We start from the raw sequence: 23,762 nt of genomic DNA on the forward strand, positions 1-23,762 counted from the left end.
GCTCTGAATATTCTCCTGCATACACCTGTTTCTTATCTTTTTCTTTCTTTTTCCTGTAGTTATTTCTTTAGGATACTCTCAAAAGTGAAATTACTGAATCAAAGGTTTATGAAAAGATTATGAATAGTCTAACAATTCTAGATACATCCTGCCAAATTACAATCCACCAGCAATATTTGAATATGCTTGCTTTACTAAAATCTAACATTACATATTATTATTTTCAAAAAATCTGGGGGCTTTCCTGGTGGCACAGTGGTTGAGAATCTACCTGCTAATGCAGGGGACACGGGTTCGAGCCCTGGTCTGGGAGGATCCCACATGCTGCAGACCAACTTGGCCCGTGAGCCACAACTACTGAGCCTGCGCATCTGGAGCCTGTGCTCCGCAACAAGAGAGGCCACGATAGTGAGAGGCCCGCTCACCACGATGAAGAGTGGCCCCCTCTTGCCACAACTAGAGAAAGCCCTCGCACAGAAACGAAGACCCAACTCAGCAAAAATAAATAAATTAATTAATAAACTCCTAGCCCCAACATCTTAAAAAAAAAAAAAAAAGAAGTCTCCAAGGGAGGTTTACAAAAAATCTGAAATAAGTATAAAATAGTATTCCATTTTGTTTTAATAAGCATTTCTTTGATTACTGAGAAGATCTAACATTCTTCTGACAATTGCTTATAGGTTGTATTTCCTCTGCTATCAACTGTCTGCTCATTTCCTTTACCCATTTCAAAAAATGTTTTTGTTCATTATAATAATAAAGCTTTCCCAAGCGAAGACTAAAACAGCCAACTGTCTAAAATTCTAGTCACATGGACCAAATGAAAAACTAGTTTATATCTACAATTCCCAGTGCCTTCCAGAAATTACTACAAAAATACTTTTAATGTAAACTTTCATTTTATTTATATGTATATTATCTCAAGGTTCATTTCATGGAAATCATAACTCTCATAATTAAAATTAATTAAAAAGTTGAAATGACTGAAATTTCCTGATATTTAGAATAAATACCAGAAAGATCAGATCAACCTAGTACTTGGATATGCCACAGAACTAAACTTGATCATCAAAACAGAAATCATGTTGCAGATCTAATCTCTTTAATAATCTACAGACACCAAAAAACTCTGATTCTGCAAACAGAGTTAACTCTCCAATGCTGTCAGTAATCTTACAAACATAAATATGCACTACTGGTTTCAAGAGAAGACAGAGTAAGAAAGTAAGTAGCTCAGCAAAACTTCATCAACACCATTAGAGCAGAACTCAAAGCTCACATCAAGTTAATAGCAAGCCTTTAAATGGCAGAGATTTTAGAAGTAACCTAATTCAATCTCTTTCCTCTCCCATCCCCCACTCATTTTGCAGGGGAAGAAACCAAGGCATAATGAAGTGAAATAAACTTTAAGATAGTCATAAGCTACTTCGGGGAAAGAATATCTGCTTCATCCTGTAATAACAAATTTTTATTGAGTGCATTATTTGAAGCTCTAGAGATAAGAGAAGTGAAAAAACCGTTTAAGTCCTTGCTCTCAAGGAGCTTACATGTTACTGGGGAACGGAAGAAAAGAAGGAGGGAGTGAAGGAAGGAACAAAGGAGGAAGGGAGGGAGGAGGAAAGAGAAAGGAGGAAAGGAAGGAAGAAAGGAAGTTTCTGATAGGGATAAGTATTCTGAATTAAAATACATAGGGCAACATGGCAGAGCAAGCCTAGAGCATCAAGGACCACTTCAGATGGGGTGGTGTGGGAAAGACTCAGAGAAAATTTTTTTAAAAGCTGAGATGTGAATGACAACAAGAAGTCACCAACAGGAAAATCAAAGGAGAGAGCATTCTGATTAGAGATTCTCTTATATCCAAATGTTAGTCAAGGTACAGCAGGGGGTGAAAGGGAGGGTGGCAATGCTTCTTTTGAACAAAATGTGTACCATTTAAGTATAAAAGATACTACAGATTCAATAATAAATATGGCACTAACATGATGATTTTTTTCAAATGATACACAAACTAAGATAAAATACTGTGAAAGGAAAATATCTAAATCATGATGATTTAACTTAATCTACTTTGAAAAGATACATAGAATAATTAACCAACTTTTCAATGATCGCATTTGAAGGTGACAAAGTAAAGACACTTTAAGATTTACAGATAATTTTTTAAATTCTTAGAAGATATCAGAAGGAATCAGGACAAGATAATGCTAATAAAGATTTTCAAATAAGATGGAAAATTAACATTAGTCAGAAACTTCAGTTTCTAACTTTTCTAATCCATTTTTGACACCTGCATATACAACAGCCTAAGACTTTCTTCCAGGAAAACTATTTATATTAAATGACACTAGGAATATTGGGCTAAGAGAATAAGATGTTTCAGTCAATAATTCTGCTTTTTTAAAAGATCAGGGGTTTTTTGTTTTTTTGTTTTTTGTGGTATGCGGGCCTCTCACTGTTGTGGCCTCTCCCGTTGCGGAGCACAGGCTCCGGACGCGCAGGCTCAGCGGCCATGGCTCACGGGCCCAGCAGCTCCGCGGCATGTGGGATCTTCCCGGACCGGGGCACGAACCCGTGTCCCCTGCATCGGCAGGCGGACTCTCAACCACTGCGCCACCAGGGAAGCCCAGATCAGTTATTTTTAATACATGTATATTTCACTTTCCCCACTGCAGTCACTGAAATACATGGTTTATGCTTATACTTCTTTACATTCCTCCACAGCACCTAACGGTAGAGATGTAATGAAAGGGCAGATCCCAATAGGATCCCAATAGATCTCAACAGCTTGTGCACTAAAGGGGAAAAGAGAGGGGGAAAAATACTTCATTCCTAGAAATGTCTTAACACATTATCACAAAGGAACAATTCTACAGCTCATAAACCTTGAATAAGTGGTACCCAGCTCACTGAAAAATCATTCTGTAATCAAATAAGTAGTTTAGCACTGTCAGCATTTTAATAACTAAAAAATAAATAAAACTTTTTAAATTTAATTAAAAACCACCCAACCAGTTTATGAGGTTTTAAGCCAGACTACAGATGTTATGCCATATCTGATCCAATCTGGTTCCACCCGTCCTCCTTCACATAAAGCTACAAGCCCTCCGCACCTGTGTCTCCCATCTGAGGTCACGAGTGCTGGTGCAAAATCTCTGCCACCATTCCCCAGGTCATCCAGTTCTCCCTCACCCCATTTTTTGGTTTGCTGCTGTCAAATAAAGTTACTAATACAGAAGGAATACTGAGGATTCTGGCTTGGTAAAAGTCCTAAGAATACCTACTATCTATGGAGCACCTTCTATAACCAGGCACCTATTTCTTAACTTTTACAGAGTCTTGAGGTATTATTACTTTCATTATACAGATATATAAACCCAGAAGTAAGGTTACTTACCCAAGGTCACACAGTTAATTAGTCTGTCAGGTTCAGGGTTCTTTCCTTCCCAAGAAACAGATCAATGACCATCCCAACCTAAAAAGGCCAAAATGATGGCAATAAGAGGCAGAGCCACCAATACAAGTGAACAAGGTCAGAAAGCAGCAAATCCAGAAAAAGGAACTCCACAATCTTTTCCACCTACTTTAAACCCACTGCCTCACAACAATTATAAGCTTCAGAAGGCCTGGAGAATGTTTTTTCGCGCTGATAATCTAATTTGGAGACTACATGATTTGCTGACATCTAGCGCAAAGACTGCATTTTTATATACTCATTATTATTCATTTTAAGAAATATTCATTTATAAGGTTAATGATACATAGATAGATCCAATTCAGCTCTAGCACAGTTTATGAAACCATTTTGAAAGTATTATTGAAAGTCCTACTAAGTGCCAGACACAACAAGAAAGAAAGGAAGGAGGAGGAAACATTTATGAGAACTAAACAATGTGCCAGGAACTGTGTTATGTCTCCTCTACATTCATTAACTTATTTAAGATAAATAACCCTCTGCAGTAAGATTATCCCCACTTTACAGATATCATCCCCAATGCCACACAAAGCCAAGATTCAAACCAAGGAGAGACCAACTCCAGAGCCCTAAACAAAGTAGTTTTTGGTTTTTTGCATTTCTCGAAAAGCCTATAGTCTAAAGCAGAAAGAGACAAGCTACAATGCAATGTTTATTAGTATCACAACAGGGAGGAAAATAGAATGCTCCAAAAGCACAGATGAGAGATTACTAACAGAGTCTATAGTCTCAGTGAAGGTTTTCAAGATGATGACATATAGGCTGAGAGAGACCACAACTATAAGCCATCCAGAACAGAAAGACAATCTGGTCCACACTCTCTAAAAATACCTGATACCCAAATGGTCAAGAACCCTAATTTTGATATTTTATATAAGCAAATAATTTCTAGCCAATGTTATATAGCAAAGACTGTGCTGAAATATGTCTAGTATCCCATAAAATACACAGGTCTATGTATCATATATATGAAGAAAATTAAATCTAAGCTTATTCAACGCCCTTTGGAAATCAATCATTCAGGATAAACAATTTGATAACTGAACTAAGAGTTTACTCTCTGGCTTTCATACTATTTCATATTAAAAAATCTTTTTAAGAAAAAACGTTAATGCCCCTGTAAATGTATATAGACCATATATTTAACCTTTTCTTGTAAGAGAGAACATGACAAACTTTCATTATTATTCTAATACTATTAGAAACACAATTGATACCCAAAGATAAGTAGGTGCGCAAGGCTGTTTTCCTTTACTATCTACGGTTTTTAGTTTTTCCTATTTCTTTCCTGCTATCATGTCAGCAATCTTGCTGTTATTATCAATATGTATATTTATGACATTTCAATTCTAAATTATTCCTTTTAATCTATTACCTTAGAAACCACAAGCATCATGTATAAAATAAAAATAAGTTCTCAGTGAGAGCTTTATTTATAAGTAACTACTTATAAAAATGATATATACTTTGGGGTTTTTGCATGTTTCAGAGAGATGAGGAGCTGCCACTGGGTCTACATAAGTTAAGAGTTATAACTTCAAATTTTCATAGCTCTATCTAAGATGTCTCTCTTGCCTTCTTTAAACTCAACTCAGATATTCCAAGCAATCTTACCTGAAACCCCAGACCAGGTTACATAACCTTCTGAAGCTTTCTGTAAGACATATCCTAAGCTGCCCCATCCTTGCTACACACCACTGCATTTGCAGGTTTCTCCAGTATGACTGTCAGCTCCTTAACAGTCTCTTATCTCTCCTTCTCTAGCACTGAACCCATTCTCTGCCTTATAAATGCTTGCTGAATAAAACAATGTCAGAGAATGAAACCAACGGTATAAAGAGCCATAAAACCATAACACTCCATACAATAAAAACGAACTTTCATACTCTTAATATTAACTTTCTTCTGAAAATACACACTTAGGAAATATAAACTTGAGGGAAAATCACAAGAAAAGTATTAAGCACAAGCATGTGACAACATACTATTAAGCTGTTTTACCCACTGCACCCTCAAAAAAAATCTGTTTATCTTGGGGGGAAGAAAGCAAAATACATAACTATATTTTTCCCAGGCAACCATATACTTTTTTTCCACCCTAAGTTCAAAAAAAACCTGACATTTAAGGAATGGTGATTGTTAATTATCCAAGCTAAAATAAAAGTTTTTGGGTGTATCTAGCTATTTTGAGGTGTTAAAATAAAATAAAAGTCACTCATTACAAACAGCCATAGATCTTGACGTTGGAAGGCTCTCAGAGGTCATCTAATGTCACTTATATACTCCTCCTCATTGCAGAAAGAGTTCAGGTTGGTAGAGAGCATCCAATCCACTTTTCATTCAATACACCCTACATTTCTGCCTCCCTTTGTCTTTCCCTCACGGATCCTCTGGACCCACGCAAAACATGTCTTCTGCCTTGCAGATAGCAGTCTTTCAAAATCCATTTTATTTTGCTCTACTTATTTTATTTTATGGTTTTACTTATTTTAGTGATTAAAAGTAATATACATGCTTATCTATTTCAATGACTTCTTTGGCTTCTCAAAAATTATCAAGGGGCCTCCCTGGTGGCGCAAGTGGTTGAGAGTCCGCCTGCCGATGCAGGGGATACGGGTTCGTGCCCCGGTTTGGGAGGATCCCATATGCCGCGGAGCGGCTGGGCCCGTGAGCCATGGCCGCTGGGCCTGCGCGTCCAGAGCCTGCGTGTCCGGAGCCTGTGCTCCGCAACGGGGGAGGCCACAACAGTGAGAGGCCCGCGTGCAGCAAAAAAAAAAAAAAAAAAAAAAATTATCCAGTAAAATGAAAACACCAGGCACGTTTATAGGTGTTCCTTTGTAAACCTTACCTTTTTGGTCCTCATAACCACCCTATGAAATAGGCAAGGCAAGTATCATCAAGCCCATTTAATGAATCAGCAATACAGAGTAGTAGTTGAGAGTCACTATGAGGCAACTTTAGAAGCAAGAGACCTGCCTCTTACGAGCTGTGTGATCATAAGTTACTTTCTCTAAGCCTGTTCCCTCATCTGCAAACTGGGAATGACATTATAATAGTTCCCACCTTAGACAGTTTTTGCAAAAATTAACTAGATAATGCATATTATCTTATATAATAACTAACACATTAAACACTCAATAATGTTAGTTTATTATTATTATTATTATTATTATGCAAAGAGGAAAAAACTGTGGCAAGTCACTTACTCTCTCAGGATCTCATAGCAGCACTAGATCAAGAACTAAGGTCTTAAGTTCTATCCACCTGTCTTCCACAAAACCAAAAAATGTTTTTAGTTATATTTGCAGCTTAAAGTTGATTTTTTTTCCATTCCCTCTGGCCAATCAAAGTTTCTAAAATCTACTATTATCATGCTCCTCCTCCAAATGAAATTCTCACAAATACAAAAATTACTAGAGTTCTCTATCTAGAAATGTAAATTCTCAGTGGAGCATAATAAAGTTCTACTACGTCTAGCATGCAAACATAATGAAATTTACAAGCAAAATGAGAAGTATCATATTAATTGCTAAACGAACTGGTTTCTCTAACCTACTATTGTTAGATTATCTTTTAAAACTTTTATCTGGTATTTTCAAATGGTAGAGATTGCTATTTTATTGTTTGTGAAACCAAGTGCAACAGGAGAAACCTGTTTCATCTATCAAAACTATTGACAAGGGCTTCCCTGGTGGCTCATTGGTTGAGAGTCCGCCTGCCAATGCAGGAGACACGGGTTCGTGCCCCGGTCCAGGAAGATCCTACATGCCGCGGAGCGGCTGGGCCCGTGAGCCATGGCCGCTGAGCCTGCGCGTCCGGAGCCTGTGCCTCGCAACGGGGGAGGCCACAACAGTGAGAGGCCCGCATACCACACACACACAAAAAAACTATTGACAAAATTGACAAGAAATATAAAACACATGTCAGAATTTTTTAAAATTAGAACACCCCATTGTTCATAGCCGCACTATTTACAATAGCCAAGACATGAAAGTAAACTAAATGTCCACTGACAGATGAATGGATAAAGAAAATGAGGTATATATACACAATGGAATATTACTCAGCCATAAAAAAGAATGAAATAATGCCATTTGCACCAACATGGATGGACCTAAAGATTATCATACTAAGTGAAGTAAACCAGACAGAGAAAGACAAATATCATATGATATCACTAATATGTGGAATCTAAAAAGTGATAAAAATGAACTTATTTACAAAACAGAAATAGACTCACAGACATGGAAAACAAACTTATGGTTACCAAGCGGAAAAGGGAAGGGGGGAGGAGGGATAAATTGGGAGTTTGGGATTAACATATACACACTACTATATATAAAATAGATAAACAACAAGGACCTACTATACAGCACAGGGAACTATATTCAATATCTTGTAATAATCTATAATGAAAAAAATCTGAAAAAGAATATATATATATATGCATATATATATACATATGTATAACTGAATCACTTTGCTGTATACCTGAAACTAACACTTTTTAAATCAACTATACTTTAATTTGAAAATTAAATAAAATAGGGGACTTCCCTGGTGGTCCAAGGGTTAAGAATCCACTTTCTAATGCAGGGGTCGCAGGTTCAATCCCTGGTTGGGGAACTAAGACCCCACGTGCCGCAGGGCAACTAAGCCTGTGTGCCACAACTACTGAGCCCACGCACCACGACGAAAGATCCCACATGCCACAATGAAGATCCCACGTGCCGCAACTAAGACCCAATGAAGCCAAATAAAATAAAATAAATACATAATTAGAGGCCTAGACTCGTTAGTGAAAAATTAAGCTGCCTAACTCATGCATAAAAATTTTATAGGTTCACTACTATTGGCAAACAGGTGGTCCTAGGATTTAAGTAATAACATCTAATCTCATTTTTCCCATTAATGTTAACCAGGAAGCTCAGGTTAGTGTTAGAATCAATTCTAGAATATTGAGAGGAAAAAATGGATGGAGGAAAGAAGACATTAACTGAATTACAATTTAGTACCAACTTGATAGGCAGTAATACATCTTTGCATAGGAAGACTAGGACAAAGTCAAATCAAAATATTGTTCCAAATTTGACCACTAACAGCAGGGCAAAATATGAGACAAAGATTTTAAATGAAAGAATACAGTCCATGAGAGAAGATCTTTGTGGAAATAAAATAATAAATGAATACGGTCTGATGGCTATTAGCTGCTGAGACAACAAAATTACTATAAAACAACCTAAGAAACCATACTGTCTGCCAGTATATATATAGGCTCACGTCAATGGTTGACTTTTCACTAAACTAAAATATAATTTATTCAGTGTCATACCAAGATAAATTTACTAAAGAGAAACTATTCAAGGAAATACCTAATATCCACTCTAACAACCATTTGCATTTATACAATGCTCCTAGCAAGGGGACTCAAAAATGACAAAGTACATCTTGAAGCACAGAATAAATACTCTACATTGTTTATCAAAAACTAGTGTTACATGTCTCTTAAACCTTCAAAACTGAAAACCACAAGTTTGTATTTTTACTAAAAATAGTGTTTGTTATTTGCATCCCCTCTGGTGAAGTTTGATTTTTAAAGTCCTGTAATTTTGCCTACTGCTGATAATGAGGGAAGAATATGGGTGTACATAATACACAGGGTAAGGGAGAGGTTGAGAGATCCTTCACTGGTACATGAATGAATTCTACACTTGCCTTTTAAAATGTGCTACTTTTCTGGAAATGCGGCATCAAAAAATCCCTTTGGGTTTGCATTATTTTCATATTTGTGACTTGAAAGATAGTCTTCAAAGAGCCAGACCACTTATATTTAGTCATTTACCAGGTAGACTGTGTTTTCGCCATAAATTCCAACAGCTAGTGGGTGGGGTGTGTGTTATACATACATATAAACACACACATCCATGTGCATGTGTATATCTTTAGAAAAATGTTTGCATAGTTTAAATTAAGGACATCAACATCACACTTTGTATCACAAAAAAATGATGGTAGAAAATTTGGAAGAATTTTAATAAACTCTATTTGTAAAACCTAACACGTCTTTAAAAAAAAAAAAAAAACCCGGGCCTCCCTGGTGGCGCAAGTGGTTGAGAGTCCGCCTGCCGATGCAGGGGATACGGGTTCGTGCCCCGGTCTGGGAGGATCCCATATGCCGCGGAGCGGCTGGGCCCGTGAGCCATGGCCGCTGAGCCTGCGCGTCCGGAGCCTGCGCGTCCGGAGCCTGTGCTCCGCAACGGGGGAGGCCACAACAGTGAGAGGCCCGCATACCGCAAAAAAAAAAAAAAAAAAAAACCACCTCTGTGCTGACATGATTAGCTACACCATTCAAATGGTGCGAGGTATCTGAAGCATGCTGCATCTAAACTCTTATCATGCTATTTGCGGTGTGCTATTTTGTGGAGAGGTTCATATGAAACTGCTAAAACCTAAAGTAACAGGACAATATACTTTACATATCAGAAGCTCAGATAAATGAGGAAAACAGTATGGCAAAGACATAATTCACATTTATCTTGGAACCAAAGCTCATCCCAAAAATTCCTTGTCAACCATCCAAAAGTAGCCCAGCTTTTTACCAACCAAGAAGCTTTTTACTATAGCAACTTAATTACCAAGATTACCGAAATTTTCCACACACTTCTAACAGTCTGTATGTGTTGTTACCTGGGCAACATTCAAAAAGGGCTTTTAGCTTTATAAAACTGGTAGGTCAAAGAGAAGTAAAGCTTCTTCAAATTGACTGTGCATTATTTTAATTAGAAGCAGTGAGTATGAAATCATCAACAGACAGAAAACCTGGAGAACTACCACCAGAGCTTCAATTTGATTAACAGACACAACTTACTGTCATTTGTCTTCATTTCTAGCCACCTAATTCCCCTGTGGAACAAAGCAAGCTCCACCCAAGACTTCAAAACATCTCCAGTCATACAGGCTGTCAAAGACATAAATGCTGAAATCAAAGGAACTTCTTTGAGTAAAGAATCGATCCTTCACAACTGGCTATAGTATGAAATACCCTGCTTTGCTGCCCTAAATCCTGCAAAGCAGTCAGCTCAGCTGTGGATCTGTATAAACTGCCTTTCTGCCTAAACCAAACCTGCCTCCAAAAATTAAGATCCAGTCATTTAGAAAGCACATTTTTAAAGACGCTTTGAAAAGACTTTCACAACTGCTTCCTGTACTGCTACAGCCAATTTGATGCTGTCTATTTGGCCAAACAAAAAATAATGGCATCTCCTTACAAAGAAAATATTTTCCCTTTCTTTCCAACAGTTTTAGGATTGATAAACTCAAGGTTGTTTCTCTTACACTAATAATTTTTCCCTCAGCTTTTACTCTAAGGATACTTAAGTGTTCTCTGGGTCATAGTCTAATCAGGAGCACAGCATACAAAGCTTATTTAACATTAAGAAGTACTAGATGACTCCAGAGACAAAAATGAAAGACGAGTTGAAAAGCAGAAAGGAAAACTGGCCTTCAAGGCTCTTCACCATCTGGTACTGACTCTTTCTTGCCTAGCTCTTTCCCTCCATACCTTTGATCGCCCTGGCCTCTGGCCCAGAAAGGCCTTTCTCTATATACTATTTGTCCTATTTCCACATGTCCAAATCCTACCCATTCTTCGAAGCATGGTTTAAATGTCACCTCTTCCCATATCCTTACAACTAAAAGTAATCTCTCCCTCCTCTCTCTAACTTGTACTGCCTTATCTTTATCTCTTTAGCACACATTACTTTCTGCCTTACATTATCTTTGTTTCCATATTTAATCCCCCACGTAAGCATAATGCCTCACGGTCAAGGTTCATGCCTTATTCATCTCTATTCAAACTGCTTAACACAATGTCTTACATATATTAAACACTCTAATTGAGCTACATGAATGGTTTGGGTTAGGAAAAGAGATAAGTCCACTAGAAACAACTCCAGATTAGGAGTCCCCAGACCTGGCTTTGCTAATGACTTAGCTATGTGACCTTGAACTTCAATCTTTTAGTGTGTTCATCCACCAAGTGAAGAGGGTGAACTAAACCAGTTTTTAACTATAAACTGTTATCCATTATCTGGCTGTAAAATCAATTGGGGTGTCAAAACCCAGCATTTTTTAATAAAATGAAATAGAATAGAAAATACCAAAGTGTGTTGTAGGCAGTGCTGTGGTATGCTGTAAATGTTTAACTGGCTATCCAAAGGAGAGAGAAAAGCTCTGAACTGTAACATTTGCAGGTGTCCCTGGTGTAAATACTCCCACCAGGGCCAATTTCAAGCTACACATGGAGTTCCGTGGGAAGAGAGGCAGGATTGCTCTTACAAGCCAACTGATGAGACAGCTCCAGCAAGGTCCTAAAAAGATAAGTATTGTTTCACCAAACTTTTCTTTCAATTGTGTGTGTGTGTGTGTGTGTGCGTGTGTGTTTTGAATCAGGGTATAAGATGTATTTCTTACTGTGAGCCACAGTCAAAACAGTTCATAAATGTTCAGCTAAGCAATCTCCTAGTCTCTCTTCCATGTATGCTACACAATGCAATAAATCTCACTCTTAGTTACATATGTAATCTCTTCACCACCAAAATTGATATGTCTCTTCAAAAATGAGAGTAACAGAGGTGCCTATTGATACCGCCAGAAGGCAAATTACAGGGAGTGGAAATTTGGCTTAGGAAGTACTAGCAAAAGGCCAAGGTTCTCAGCCTTTGTTCAGTTACAACCGAGGGCTACAACACCCTACTAGTAGCAATGGCTCATTTAGCAAAGGGTTAGGAGAAAGAGAAGGAGAGGAAAAGGAAATACAGTATGAAAAAAGGGCCATGTAATTGTGATATGTGCCCATTCCCCCACTCCACTAAGAACCTGGGTACAGAGAAAACCAGTGCTGTAAAAAAAAAAGTAAATTTCCATACCTGGTGTTTCCCTGTCAAATTCTCCAGCACAAGCCTGCACTGAGAATCCCCTACTACTAAAATTAAGTTTTTGCCATGGACTAGAGACATGTAGTACTTGTTGAACTTAGAAGAGGCAAGGGGGAAAATAGTACAGCAAACAGTTGTTAGACTTGATATTCTGGGAAAACCAGGCTTTTATTGAAAAAATATACTTTATTTTCTTCTTATTTAAGCTTACTAAACTGGGTGAGAAGGGAAGTTTCTTGAATATATTTTTGGCTGTACTATGTCTATCACAACAACACAGTCTGTAGCCAGATTTTTCATGAGTGTTTATAAAGAATTGTGTTTTCTATTTTTAAGGTTATTTAGAAAACAAGAAGGCTCAGAATTTCAAGTGGGCTAATAATCTTAGCCCAAATCTAACTCCAAATCAACTGAATATATGCCTATAAGTTTCCCAGGAAAATCCCAAAAATTACACCAAAAAACACCAAAAGATGACAAAAAGAAGTTAGCAAGAGCACAAACTTGGAATACTCAAGTATGGCATCCTATCTGTTGAATGAGTGCAGTATGGAAAGTAAATGAAGTATGAAAAAGAGAATGTTGAGATACAAGTTCTGCTTAATTCCATTAACTATTCCTTATTAGGATCCACTGATAGTCAGGTACTTATACCTAATTTCAAATATTGACCATAAAGTGAAAATTATTAACCACTCTGAAAAGCCAAGAGTCAGGTCAAGCAATGTCTTTCTCCATGCTCACAATATTAAACCTCTCCTTAAAACCTGAGTATGTTTTGGGACTTCCCTGGTGGTCCAGTGGGTAAGACTCTGCACTCCCAATGCAGGGGGCCCAGGTTCCATCCCTGGCCAGGGAACTAGATCCCACATGCATGCCGCAACTAAGAGTTCACATGCCACAACTAAGGAGCCCGTAAGCCGCAACTAAGGATCCCGCAAGCCGCAACTAAGACCCGGCACAACCAAATAAATAAATAAATAAATATTTAAAAAAAGAAAAAACCTGAGTATGTTTTACCGTACCTCAGGCTCAAGGCTCGATTTTCTTCACCTCCACTATCTGTGGTGCCAAATGCTCATAAGACTATCTCTGTAAGAAATTCCAGAGCTGTCCTTGCAGTACCAGAGGCTGGAATAGCCTTGGGCTGCTGGTCATGCTCAGACCCACCGGCTGACCTATTTATATAAAGCAAGAGCTATACACATGTAGCAACTCATTAAAACTTGTGAGACATAGCAAAAAACCTCTGTGCCTGGCAATCCCATAGCCTACAGTATCTATGTCATTCTCCAAGCACCCTCTATCCATCCATAATCATCCCTACACCACTTCAAGACAATAGTAGGATAGAATGCAGACCCAGTTCTACACCCTCAATACAAGAAAGTTTTGCTACTTATCTACTACTCTCTTCAAAGCTAATCTCTAGAAACCTGGCTATCTCCAACTCATAATATTTTTACTTGGCACAAGAGAATCCCTTCTTTTGACTACTCCAAAAGAATGGATAAAAGGACTATCAGTTGTAATGCTGTATCATCTGAGTTCAATATACGGTAATTGAACGAGTTCAACTTTGGGTTAAGGCAAAGAAAATTTTAATTATAAGTTTTTAGAAGTCACAAATTTAGAATTGGTGAGCTGATAAACATAGAAACTTCTGTTTCACATACTCAATAAAATTCTGTTATTCAAATTTAAAAACACCATAAAAACTACTAGAGTGAAAAGAAAATGGTCTGAATCATGAAACAATTAGCAAAAGAACAAAAATTCTCAGAACATCACAATTGTAATGTATAAAAATTCCCATAAAATAACTCAGGCCAAAAAAAAAAGTTATACACTTACAGTTATACCTTTTTATGTTGGTTGGTATATTCACTACATGTCCCAGTGTACTGGGACCTACTACCTTGTTTCCAGCTTTCTAGAATACAATGTAGGCTATATAGTACATTCACCTATAAAGACTACATCCACTTCTCTCCAGATGACTTGTTAATACATAATACCAGGGCACATTTTGACCTGATTTAATAGAGACATCAGTCTAACTCAGTCTCAACTAACTCCCCTACCAAGCGAGCACTTAATACAATTTGAAGATAATGCATACATTAAATTCATCTGGTCTTTCTCCTTTGTAATTTCGTTGTCAGTTTCACATGGAACTTTGTTGAGATAACGAATCACAGGCCAGTTTTCCAGTAGGAGCAACTTGTGGACCAATATTTTCCATGCACAAAATCCACTTCCAATTTGACCACAAGCAAACTTCATGTTTGTATCTTCTGACATCATACTACTGGATATTCTACAGAAGTGCAGCAGAAGCCACATATAAACACTATTATGAGAAAAGTCAGAAGGTTTTCACGATATTGTGTTGTCAGAATCGTTAAGAAGCAACTACTAACCTCCCACCATGTACAAGATAATTTAAATGTATTTTTAAAAATCCCTAAACCTTCCTGTACCAAAAATGCAGACCCTGAAATCAGTTTCCAGTCAGCGCTGAAACCTGTCAGGCAAGCGAAAGTTCTCCTTACCGTTAGCATAATGAGGTTGACAATTCTTATCACTTACATGAAACCCTCAGTTCTGCAAGTGACCAGGTGAACTTTGGTACATTTTCTATTATGATCCTGAGAAGTATAAGGAGAATACACAAGCACCTGGACACACTGCCCTGGGATCAGAAACAAACCCTGTCGGTCCAGTCCCCTAGCACCCGGACACCTCCCGCTGGCCAGTGGCCCCTTTCCACATGCTGACGCACTGCCCAGTCCTGCACCGTTGGCGACCAGTGTAAACTACTAGCCTAGTCTCAGAAACTTTGACTCAGTTATCAGGACACTGAGCACCCACAACCTGGACGGGGGTTGTTTGGCATGGCCAGGCGTCAACTTTGAAGGGGGGCATTTCTTGAAAGTAGAGATCTGCCCAGGACGCAGCCTATCCCATCCAGCAAAACCACAAGCATCAACAGCAGCAGAGGAGCAAAGACCCGGGCGGAGACAGGGGGAGCGCGAGGGCAAGACGCGGTCACGAACAGATGCCTGAATGTGGGTAAGAAAATAACCTAACCACACGCCCCCCGGACGTGGGGCTGCTGGGACTGAGAACCCGGCAGCAGGCACGGCGTAGCAGCGGGCGGCAGCGGCGGAGGCGGCGGCGATGTCTGGAGGGCACAGCTGGAAACGAACTCCCAAGTCACCAACCCCGCCCCCAGGTGAGGGGCGCCGACCCCGACAGCCCGCCCGCCCGGGCCGCGAAGAGCCGCCGCCCGGGAGAACCGCGATGTCCGGGAAGCCACCGACAGTCCCGAACCCTCCCCGAGCCTTCCTCCCGAGGTCCTCTCGCATCCCGTCCCGGGCCTGGCCCCCACCGCTACCCTCCCCGGCTCGTCCCGAAGCCAGCACCCCCAGCCCGGCTCCGGGTCTCTTGTCTGCCCGCCGGCCCCTAGGAGGCCGCCCTCGCCTCACCTCCTCACGTCTCCGCGGGCAGGGCCGGAACAACTCTGCCAGGCGCCCGGGTCCCACCCGCCGCCCCGCGCTCTGCGACCGGGCCCGTCCCGTTCACTCCGCCGCCGCCAGAGCCCTGGGAGGGCGGAGGGAGCAGGGCGGAGGGAGCGGAGAGCTGAGGGGAGGAGGACCGCCCGGCAGGAAGAGGCGAGGGAGGGGGCGGGCCGGGGAGGAGGAGGAGGCGGTGGCGAGTCGGGAGCGCGCGCGTCTGGGCCCCTCGGCGCGGCGTGCGCGCTCCTGAGGGCGGAGGCGCCTTCTCTGCCCTGGGCGGCGGGCGCGCACGCGCGTACACGTCCCCACCTGGCCGTGGTTGGGTTAGGGCTCGCGAGTGGAGACCCGGCCGACCTGGCTTGTTACGAGTAGGGAGCCGCGAAGGGGCTAGAGGCGTTCGGGGCGCTTCAGAACCTCCCGGAGGGTAACCGCGCCGTGAGCCAGCCAGCGCGGGCTAGCTGAGGCCGTCCCCGAGCCCCGAGCGAGTCGGGCTGAAGCCCTGCCCGGCGGTTACCGAGCTCTTAGATAATTCTGAGTTTGGGGCGATTGTGTTCTTGCTCATAAACCTGGTTTACATATATTTTCATTCTTAATAATGCCCAGTAATCCTCAGGGAAGTCACCTTTTAAAGAATACTAATTTTTCTCGCCAGTTACTCTTTTCTGTGCCTCTTTCAAGGTGTCTTGTGTACTTACGAAGTGCTCCCTTGCCGGTTCGTTCTGTGCGACTCAGGGGACATTGAAGAGGAAAATAACCTGCGCGGAATGAACAGGAAGCACTCTTATGTATTTATGAAGAAAACGTACCCTCATTTGCACCTTTTTATCCTTTGGGGTCATAAATTTGGGGGAACAAACTAGTAGAGAGAAAATAAGCTAACTCTTTTTCATCTACTAATATTGTACTGATCCGTCAACTGTGGATATCCTCCTTCTCAGATACTGCAGGCAAAAATGACCAGGAAATTTTCTGAATTTCCTTAGCACGTTGTTTCTATAGGTTTGTGGCGCCGAATATATTCACCCTTACCTGGGTAAATCTGTGCAATACTTTATCCCACTAGAGAATCTTTGAGGCCCTGCTTCATTCATTTTTATCTTCCACCATGCCTAGCATAGTGTCTGACTCATAGAAAGTACTCCATAAATGTTATTGTATGAATAAGTGAATATATTGCAGCAAGAGTTAAGTGTATGTCCATTGATTTCTGATCTAGAGTGACTTCTTTAGTTTAAAATTCTCCCTCTGTCCTACCTCAATTCCCCTGCACTCATTTCCCCACCTAGATCCAAAAGCTACCTGAGAAATATGACATTTGTCCAAAGAGCCCTCTCAAGTTCTCCACACACACACACACACACACACACACACACACACACACACACACACTGCGCCCTCCACTGCGCCTTTTTCCTAATTTAAATGTTTGTGGATGTTGGGACATATTAAGAGTGTTGCAACTGTTTTGTGTTTCCCCTACCTGCTGGGCTTCTTTAAGCTCTGTAACCCAAGAGACTACCTAGCTCTGGGCCTGACCCAATAAATGCTGGTCTTTTGATGTTTAATAAAGTTAAATATAACTCAAAACATCTATATCTATTAATAAATAAGCCAACAACTATGTACTTAGCCTCTACTAAACGAAATACTAGTAAAGTTACACTGGACACCATAAGAAAGTCAATAGATGAAAAAGAGTTTCTGCCTTCTGATATCTGCGAACCAGAAAAAAGCTTTCTGACAAAAATGGCAACACTGTGAAAATTAGCTGCATTCAATAAGAAACAGGCCCCGAAGAAGGAAATAAAATTTTTAAATCACAAGTCCAAAATAAGTTTAGTGTTCCCAAATTCATTACCATATGCCTTCGGCAGCAATAACAGTGTCCACCATTGGCTGTTGCCAGTTAATTCTCCTATTAAAGTGGAGCATAACAGCCAAGTCACTATTATAGGATCACTGATGTGCCAGCTTGCTACAAGGAAAAGAACTCTGTCCCATGGCCACATGTTACACCTCTAATCACCAGGGGTCATTCTGTAAAACCAAGCTGTTCCTCACAATAGAACTTGGATAAGAGATGTCACAAGAGAACCTAGATAAGAGACAAGTCACAAGAGAACCTAGATAAGAGAGAGTGAAGGTGATTTGGTACAAACTCATCCTCACTACCAGAAAAACAGTTCTAAGTACATGCCAAAGAACTAATAACAAAGCATTCTTTCTATAATGTGTGATGCTCACTTCTCTCCCCACTATGGCTTTCTTAGTATTAAGCATACACTAGCAGCCCTGGTCCATGAAAGGATTGAAGCTCTTACTTTGAGGGGAGGTGTTATAAAATGTTCTAACATGATTCATAACATGACAGAAACTGGTGGCCTAGGTCTAGATCTAACCCACAAATGCATTTTGTTTGGCCTGCATGGTGCTTAAAAAATTAGCCAAAGTTAAAAGCCAGAAGACTTCACATGCTTTTCGGGGTTCTTTTTAAAAAGTGGAAGATTTGGAAACAGTGGGCTTACATTTTCACATGAGGACAGTAGGCTACAGGACATGCTTTGTCTCTTTTCCAAAGTCTTTACATTCCTTATTGTACCTTACACTGCTCTGTTTCCTTCACGTGGGTCTGCAATTCCCAATTTAAAATATAATACTGTATCAAAAACTGGAAACAAGTTCAACGGTGAACAAAAACATTAGAATTTAAACTATGGTATTTAATGGAGTGGAATATTATTATATTGCATTTATAATGTGCACTATTGGTTGACTCCCACCCAAGTGTGCATTTCCACCCCTCTGCAATTGTAAGTTAGCTAATGATTTGAATGGGAACAGGCCCAGCTCCAGCTCCAAGTGTAGACCCTAAGTGAGGTACATAATCAGCCTAATCAGGTCCTCATCTGACTCTGTCAGTGATAGACACTAACACAAGTCTAAATTGGTCCAGTCATAAGGAAGGCCAGATCTTGTGTTTGTTGGGAGAAGAAAAGTCCTCTCTCTCTCTATCTCTCTGTCTCTCTCTGTCTCTGTCTCTCTGTCTCTCTGTCTGTCTCTCTCTGTCTCTCTCTGTCTCTCTCTCTCTCTCTCTGTCTCTCTCTGCCTGGTGTGATGGATGCATGTGAGTCCCATAGTTATTGTAGCCACTTTGCTACCATGAGGGCAGCCAGCCTGCGGATAAAGCTGACACATGGTGTAAGAGCTCGAACCCAGATTGAAACCTACCACCTTCTTCTGGATTTAGTAACTTCCCTGAGCCAATAAATTTTCTTAGCTACTTAAGAAAGTTCGAATTTGGCTTTTTATTACTTGCAGCCAAAGCTAAATTTTCCATGCATGTTACAGAAGAAAAGGCTGTAGTTGCATTATTTGACTCTTCTAAGGATACACTTCCAATGGAATGAATAGGTAACAACCTACATGATAAAATTTTACAGGGTCTTGAAAGGAACTTCACCACCATCACCCCCAAATCCTTCCCTGACTCGGTTACCTTATACCTTAGAATCCTTCACTATACTTTTTTTAAAACTTTGACTTCAGTCCTATGCCCTATTTAAATCAACTTACCCTGAGAAGAGCACTTCATGACTCTAATCAGTAATCTTGTATAAATGAGTTTATCATATGGTTTTTGAGTGGTTTTTTTACTAGTAGGAAGATAGAAAAAGAGACATGGGAACCTGAGGAAGGAAGGAATCACAGAGAGAGCAAAGATGTAATAGAAGAAACTACAGATATAGAAGATAAATTCTTATATTTCACAGTTCTATGCAGGGCTGAAATACAGAGTAATTCAGGCAAATCATACTAAGCCTATATGATAAATCAAACCAATATTATAATCACCCTTTTAAGAGTGAATAAGAACAAAATCAAACAATATGTATATAAAGATCAGAAAATTTCCTCAGCAGTAGAAGAGGCAAGCAGAGCCATAAGTATCTCTCTGAAGAAGAAGCGCTGATGTACTACTTTTGTGATTCGATAAGAAATGAAAAGGACACCTACCAAAAACTATTCCCATACCTTGTGGCAGGAGTCTGAAATTCACTTCACTATCAGAGTCCTTTTCTTGGTCTGGGGCAGTGATCCTCATTAATGTATAACAAAATCACCTTGGGAGTTTTTTTTTTTTTTTTTTTTTTTGCTGTACACAGGCCTCTCACTGTTGTGGCCTCTCCCGTTGCGGAGCACAGGCTCCGGAAGCACAGGCTCAGCGGCCATGGCTCACCGGCCCAGCCGCTCCACAGCATGTGGGATCTTCGCGGACCAGGGCACGAACCCGTGTCCCCTGCATCGGCAGGCGGACTCTCAACCACTGCGCCACCAGGGAAGCCCGGGAGTTTATTTTTTAAATGCAGACTTCTATACTTAACCCCGAAGAGATTCAGTAACTCTGGGATGAGACTTGGGACTTATTTTATTTTTAACTTTTTATTACAAAAAGTGTTTAAGCGCACAAAAAGTAGAGAGAATAGTATAATGTCTTCATGTGCCAATCATTCAGCTTGAACAATTATCACCATATGGCCAATCTCCTCTTCCCTACCCCTCACATGGATTTCACCTATAAAAAAAGATAAACATATATTTCATTATATAGTTCTAAAAGGTAAGGATTATTTTTTTTTGCAATCAATAAAATCCAGAATGTGGGAAACTCTATGGGACAAACCACCAAGTTCCTTCAACAAATATATTGCATAAATAAAAATAGGAAGGAGGATATGCTTCAATTCCTTGAATCTTCATTTTGTTTGTTTTTTAACAGCTTCATGCAGTATAACTGCCATACAATGAACTCTACATATGTAAAGTAAACAATTTGACAAGTTTTGACATATGTATACACCTGTGAAACCATCACAACAGTTAGAACAACAAACGTATTTATCTCCCAAAAAAGTTTCCTTGTGCCTCTTTGTAAGTTCTCTCTCTGATTCCCCCATCCTCAGGCAACCACTGATCTGCTGTCATTCTAGATTCGTTTGCATGTTCTAGAGTTTTCTATAAATAGAATCACACAGTAGGTATTCTATTCGGTGTTGCTTCTTTCGCTCAGTGGAATTATTCTGAGATTCATCCTCGCTGTTCATGTATCAATAGCCGTTGCTTTTTAGTCTTCCAGTCTCACGACATGCTTCCAGTTCCAGTATCCATGTGAGCCATTGGGCTTCAGCATGTACTTGGCTTCAGCTCCCTCTAATACTCCATTTTTTTGTTTTCCTTTTTCTAGAACCTGGCAATTTCCCCTTTCTTGATTTCAAAATATTGAAATTGTCAACGTATATTTTTTTCAATTTTTTACATTATTATCTAGCATGTTTATATTTTTGGAAAGGTAGAGAGTCTTCGTCAGCCAACTTTTGACTTTGCCATTTTATTCTGAATTTGATTAATTTTTTAACAATTTTTTTTATAAACTCCTTTTTAACAATATAAAGAAACTATTGAAAAGGAACTCTATTTTTTAACAGTGTAAAGAAACAATACAAAGAGGGGAGCCTGCCTCTGTGTTGATGTGATCTCAGACATTTTAGCAGAGTTCTTGCACCCTGATGAACTCCTGACCCGAGGCATGCAAACATAGCTTTGGCAGTGACCCCAAGTTCCCTTGAAGTACTTGCCAGAGGACTAGAATTTAGATTTTGGACATATAAGAAATATTCCTTTTTTTTTTTTTTTTTGGCCATGTGGCACGTGGGATCCTAGTTCCCCAACCAGGGGTTGAACCCGTGCCCCCTGCAGTGGAAGCATGGAGTCCTAACCACTGGACTACCAGGGAAGTCCCAGAAATATTCCTTAAATACATGTATTTTGTATTTATTCCTTAAATACATATGTTCTAAGCAACTTCAAAAATTACAAATACTTTCATGGGAAATCCACCCTCTCCACCACCTCCCACCCCTCCCCCAAGACATTCTTTTAGTCCCTTTTCCCTTTGCCACGTTAAAAAATAAGCTGCAAATTTGAAAAAAAAAAGATTTATGTCAAAGTTCTATGAGAGTCTAACATTAAATTAATTGAGAATTATCAAATGACACTGTTGCTTTAGAATATATTAAAAGATTCCCAACACTTTCTCTAATACTTCTTCAATTTCAGGAAGATTCTCACTACTCTTTATACTTTGATTTGATGACAATAACAACCTCTAGTGGAAGATCATTTGTTTATGATATTTATACCTATATACATCATTGCTAATAATTTCAAACTTCATACCAAAGTTGAGGAATATTTTTCATAAAAAGTATATCCTGCGATTATATTCATAATATCTTATTTCATAAGATAAATGGAGAGTGAGTGATGTTCATTATGTTATTCTCTATGCCATTTGGTATATTTAAAATTGAATAATAATTTTAAATTTAATTTCACTGTCACTTTGTACTTTACTTTGGATACATACCCTTCAATCTCTTTTGTAGAACTAATATCTCTCTCTTCTGTATCCCCACAACACCTGGTACATACTTCCTAACAGCACCTATAACACTTTCTTACCTTTAAATTTTTTCATGACTATCTATCTCCACTAGATTTTATCTCTTTGAAGACAAAAATCATGTCTTTCTTTTCCCTAGTACCCAAACATTTAGTAGATGTTTATTGTATGAAAAACTGAAAATGCATTCATACATTTGTCTTGGAAATGCTTCTCTTCTCAATGAAAGAGAGAACTTAAGTAATATAACAAATTACTGAGTTTGCTGATAATTTATCATAAATTACTTTCTTTGGTTGCGACAGAAATGTTCTCTGCATAGAGAAAGCAAGCATTTTTTAAAAATTGTATCAACAATACAATTAAGGATCTCTATCAATAATGCTAATTTATCAGCAATCAATGCTTGACCTAGCTACTTTATTAGAAGAAATATATTTGTCTCTATGCCAGTGACTCCTAACTTCTTGCTTCAACATTCATTTTCTCTCTCCACCTTAATAACAAAATCCCAAATTTATTCAAGATTAGAATGTGCATAGTTAAAAGATTACAATTCCTGGACTCCCTTGCAGCTATGTACTCTGGCAAAAAAGAAGTAACTGAGAAATTATCTTCAAAGAAAAGGAATGGGCTCCTCTCCTTTCATTCCTCCTGCTCCCTTGAACATAGATGTGGTGGTTGAATCTAGCAATCGTCTTGAACGAGAGTACAAATGCACACCATAGGAATGGTGAAGTAATGAACTGGGAGCAGTTTAGATGAACTGGAAGGAGTGATGAACTGATGACTTTGTAGAACCCCCAACCCACCTGGAACACCAACTTCCAAACTTCATTTATACAGAATGAAACCTTGTATTTTTAATCCATTATTATTTTTTTATTTTTGATTTTACTCACTGCAGCTGATCCTAAATCTAACCACTGCTACAATATTTAAACCTTATCTTAAGGTCATACTCCTTCATTGATTCACATGATTTTAGAATAGTTAAAATATTTTCATAATACTGTAATTCCTTTAAAATTGAAATTCTTTATTTAGACCCATTATACCTAGGATAGCTGATACAGGAAGGTTGGATGAGAATTTCAGTAATTATTTTGTCTTAATAACCATGGCTAAAATGCATGTTTTATGTTGATTTGAGTTTGATATTCTTTTTACTGAAGGTACACTGAATTTTCTCTCTGCCTTAGGGAAGTTGAATTTTCTCATTCAAATTTTACATTTATTTTTCCATAAGGTTTGAATATTCTATATTCATTTTCTTCAGGATTCTACTGTAGTGACTGGTGAATAAAATTAATAAAGGAATTGTAAATTTTTTATTTTATAAATTTGGGTTTGCAGTGCTTATTTCCTCCTAA

The 23,762-nt window shown here is 39.2% G+C and overlaps 1 protein-coding gene and 1 non-coding gene across 5 annotated transcripts in view; one reads left to right on the forward strand and one right to left on the reverse strand.

The window, feature by feature from the left end:
* Positions 1-16,064, reverse strand: part of RABGAP1L (RAB GTPase activating protein 1 like) — a 694,034-nt gene extending 677,970 nt beyond the window's left edge. For 3 of the 4 annotated variants that reach the window (XM_060091226.1, XM_060091223.1, XM_060091227.1), the window contains exons 1-2: positions 15,900-16,064; positions 3,395-3,472 (exon numbers count right to left, since the gene is read on the reverse strand). The gene's annotated coding sequence lies outside the window, so the exon portion shown is untranslated. The remainder of the gene's footprint in view (positions 1-3,394; positions 3,473-15,899) is intronic. The other variant, XM_060091224.1, reaches the window with a different exon arrangement.
* TRNAG-CCC (transfer RNA glycine (anticodon CCC)) lies at positions 13,195-13,267 on the forward strand. The gene has a single exon. It is a non-coding gene; the product is annotated as a tRNA-Gly (tRNA).
* Positions 16,065-23,762: the final 7,698 nt, after the last annotated feature.

The sequence above is a fragment of the Mesoplodon densirostris genome, chromosome 2 (genome assembly GCF_025265405.1).
Source record: "Mesoplodon densirostris isolate mMesDen1 chromosome 2, mMesDen1 primary haplotype, whole genome shotgun sequence".
Classification (NCBI taxonomy): Eukaryota; Metazoa; Chordata; class Mammalia; order Artiodactyla; family Ziphiidae; genus Mesoplodon; species Mesoplodon densirostris.